The 4,235-nt window shown below is 31.8% G+C and overlaps 1 protein-coding gene across 1 annotated transcript in view; it reads right to left on the reverse strand.

Moving 5' to 3' along the window:
* LOC134239672 (uncharacterized) overlaps positions 1–3,896 on the reverse strand; it is a 41,913-nt gene extending 38,017 nt beyond the window's left edge. The window contains exons 1-2 of the mRNA XM_062721835.1: positions 3,775–3,896; positions 2,446–2,565 (exon numbers count right to left, since the gene is read on the reverse strand). The gene's annotated coding sequence lies outside the window, so the exon portion shown is untranslated. The remainder of the gene's footprint in view (positions 1–2,445; positions 2,566–3,774) is intronic.
* Positions 3,897–4,235: the final 339 nt, after the last annotated feature.

The raw sequence follows: 4,235 nt of genomic DNA on the forward strand, positions 1-4,235 counted from the left end.
TATGACTTACACTTGTATATGTTGTATTTTAAATTGATCTGTCCTCGCAAAAGTAGAAGTTAAGAAAAAAGACAATGTAGCGGTAATGGAAGTTGGAAGTAAACACATAAAAATGAAAATCTTGCAAAGTTATTGTAGCACAGCTGTTTGGTATTCATGGCAGCTAACGATGCGATGATATGCCCATTTTGTGATGCAATTTCGTTGGTTAGAATAGCACTAATGTGTGCAACGTGTAGGCAAGGAAACGTGATGGACAATAAACATGATGAAGTTTATGAAATTGTTTGTGTACCCTGTGAATATTTCAGCAAAAATTGTGTGCTTTAAATGGAAAAGTCGTTTTCCAAGGAACCAATAGATCACGAGTAAATTTAAATGACTCAGAGGATACATTTATGTATATATGAACAATTTTTTTAAACAGATTATATAAACATGATAAAGATGATGTGAAACAGATTTAGTATTACAAATCATTAAACACTCAAAATTCTGAGTGATTAAGGTATTTAAACCCATCTGATTTAATATGTCATTTTTACAATTGAACAGGTCCAGTCCAAAGACTATTTCTAGTTGGAAGTATATAAACCTTCCCAGGGTAGCTATTTTTACCTACTTTTTGTATTATCTTTGCGGCCAAAAGAGTTTCGGAGTTATAATTTTTTGGCCAAATTTTTGTCAGATCCATTATTAGTGTGATTGGTCACAAAATGCGAGTAAAGCAGAAAGTAGTTAAAGATAGCTACTTTGGGTAGGTTTAAATACCTACGTAGCTATTTATAGCTACGTAGGTAGATATAGTGTTTGGACTGGACCTGTTGAATACATGTAATAGTTAATTGAATTAATTTTTTAAAGATTCAGAATCTGCAGATGCAGTAAATTTCTGAAGTTAATTCATCACAAGTAATCAACTATCAAATCAATACTCAATACATGATATATTGTCGGAACTGACGACCAAATTGTACAATCTAGCTTCTTCCATTTGACCGTGGCCAAATGAGAATTCTAAGAATATTTTGTAGTTCGATCATAAATACTTTGTAGAATTAAAATTATAGCACTTTTTTTTTTGTTTAAATTATGTTTATTTTCCATAGTATTTTAAAACCAGTTCAGGGAATAAGTATAGAAAGGTTGCTTCGCGGGTATGTTAAGGCAGCACATGGACCAGAATTCGGCGAATTAACACTTTTTTTATAATTATGTAACACTAATTAATCGGAAAAGTCAAGGATAAAACTTTTGTTATAATTATGCATTCTATAGAATTCAATACTACATTTGACGTACGTGACGTCTATAATTAGAAAATATACTATAAAAAAAGGGAAAAGTTCAACACTACCCTGGTGATAATTAATTTCAATTTGTAATGATAGTTATGTAAAAACATCTTTGTACCATGAAAAGTGCTGCTAGAATCCAACTGTTTTATCACAGAAATAATTATTCAACACTTTCGGACGAAACCTTCCCAAAATTTTTACATTTTGTTCATAACATCGAAAAAAAATGCATTAATTCCCGTAAACCATACGATTCTAGCAGCACTTTCCAAAAACAATAGAATAAGAACTTTAGATAGAAACAACAATTAAGTTTCAAAGTGTGCGGCGTAGTGCATCTTATTTGTTACGAATGACAGAGGAAAGGCTGCGAAGAAATTGTAGAAGTATATTACCATACCTTATTCATAAGCTTTGTTCCCACATGAACCACACATGATATTCATTCTAAATGCTTTTAAACTCCGATTTCTTGTGTTTGTTTACATGAATTCTCGTTACGTTTCACTTTCACTCTGCTACTGCATGATCAACAGTTATGACGTTTTGGTATTTAAATAACTACAGAGACCCAGAAACGACAAAATTCCGTTTATATTATGCCTTTGCATATTTTGATTAATTTTTACGACCTCAAATCAATCTTAGATATCGATTATAAGAAATTGTTATCTCTAAACCTCACGTCATATAGCTTACTATGACGTCATATCATATAGGCAAGTAGAATATTTGGTTGTAACCTTAACCTACCTGCGTTGAAGCATGTATTGGCCAGAAATGCATTTCTCTGTATTGAATTTTATCAAATTTAAATGTACATGTATCCTCATGAAATAAAAACGAAAGAAATGATATTCTAAAAAAGATAGTTCTCTGTTCAATAAATCAAAATTCATTAACAGTAATATGAACATTAATGAGAAAGAGTGTTTTAAATTGTATTTAAGATCTTTATCTATGGATATAATCATGTTTAAAGCCAAAGAAGATGTCGCAAAAAGAATTTCAGACATTAACCTGATATTCGTTTTTAAGTAAAACAAGAATAGATACATCAAACATTTAGTTTCCAACTGCAAGGGACTACAATTGATATTTCAAAAAAAATGTATTGCCAATCACTTTCAAATTGATAATGTCATACCTTTACATCCAGAGCTATGATTGCAGTATTGTTCATCAAATTTACACATTGACAGACAATCCTTTCCATAAGTAAGGTATCTAAACGGTTGGTCACAGTTACTGCCATTCTTCATACACTCTTTACGGAAAATTTATCGACTTGTTATCAGATAAGAGATAATTATGTCACCCCTATTGAAGTCGGGGATGACATATTGCGATTGTACGCATGTTTTGTTATACAAGCGGTTTCTCGGAGATGTCTGGGACAATCTTCCTGAAACTTTTCTCAAAGGATGATCACTGGTTGTAGTTGTGCCATGTGATCATTCAGTTTCAAAATAGCTACCGTTGCCATGGAAACCTAAAAAAGCGACGAATTTTGTCCACGAGTGTTCTCTCTGGTCCCTTGGACATTCGTCATGAAACTTCACTGATTAAATGATTAGTATCTGTAATTGTGCGTGTTGCATTTAAAAATTGGAAATTGTCAATAGTTTTCATGGAAACTGGGTAAAAGTGTATATTCTTTTTGTTTGATTTTTAAATCAAAGTACTGAAAATACTGGAAGGACTGATACGAGTTGATGGTTTTCCAAGCTTACCCAATAGGTATTGTTTTAGTGATGAAAAAAATGAATGTCTTGTCTACTTCGGGGCGACATAAGCTATTGCTTGCAATAGCAGACTTTGTAATCTTTTTTTTTCGAATTTAAGTATTTTCTATTTACATTTCACATGTGTTTTGCGTATAAATGAGAGGAAATCTATTACACTCAAATCGGCATGACACGAAAAGGGATTCAAAAGGTTACATATATTGTAAAACATGTGTTTTAATTTGTCGTCACAAACGATGAACATCGAGGAAATGTAACGCCAGAAGCTAAAATAAATCAAATCTTGCTAACATTGACAAGAAGCAGAAGTTGATACATTGTTTCTTTCAATACATGTTACTTACCCCAAGGATTATACATGGACATGGAAGTATAAATGAGGTCTACAGTAAAAAAAAAAAGACTGTTAAAAATGTTAATATAAGCAATGAATCATTATTTTTTGAAAGAAATAGTCTCATAATTGCATCTGTTGGTGGAAAAAAAGTTTATAAAGCGCTAATGCCAGTTATGTAATTTGACTGCATACACCGCTAGAATTTTGAGACTAAATCTAAAAAAATGATTTTTTTTTTTGCTTCTATATTAGTTAGAAAATTAGGAATGATTATCATTTAAGACAGTTTTATATTAACCAAAATGAGTTTCGAATCAGGTGAATGCGGGTTATCTGTTACACATACATGAGTTTTGGACTTGTATTTCCAACAATTTGGATAACACCATACCTTTACATCCAGTGCTATGATTACAGTACTCTTCCTCACAATTGCATGTTGACAGACAATCCTTTCCATAAGTAGGGTAGCTACACGGTTGGTCACAGCTACTGCCACTATAACCCTCCATACACTCTAGAAGGAATATTGCAACACCTTTTTGATATGCAGTACAGTTAAGGTGCGCATAGAAATATCCACAATATTTAATAATTGAAATTCATTATTAATCGGAGAGGCGGTTATTTTTAGTACTTTTTTTTATATCGGATAATTGGTATTATGGTCAATAACTATATATTGAGGACAATTAGATTTTATATAAAGACTTGTCATGTGATGCTGCGGTCACTTGATTTTAGCACATTTACTTGCAGTATTGAGGTTACCTATAAATTTCACTAGCAAGGTAAAATTCTAACTTAAGTTTATTAATATTTTCATCAAGTATTGGAGATTTTGAAACGTGG

The sequence above is a fragment of the Saccostrea cucullata genome, unplaced genomic scaffold, assembly GCF_032062105.1.
Source record: "Saccostrea cucullata isolate Sc308-1 unplaced genomic scaffold, CSIRO_AGI_Scuc_v1 ctg2334, whole genome shotgun sequence".
In the NCBI taxonomy this organism is placed as follows: domain Eukaryota; kingdom Metazoa; phylum Mollusca; class Bivalvia; order Ostreida; family Ostreidae; genus Saccostrea; species Saccostrea cuccullata.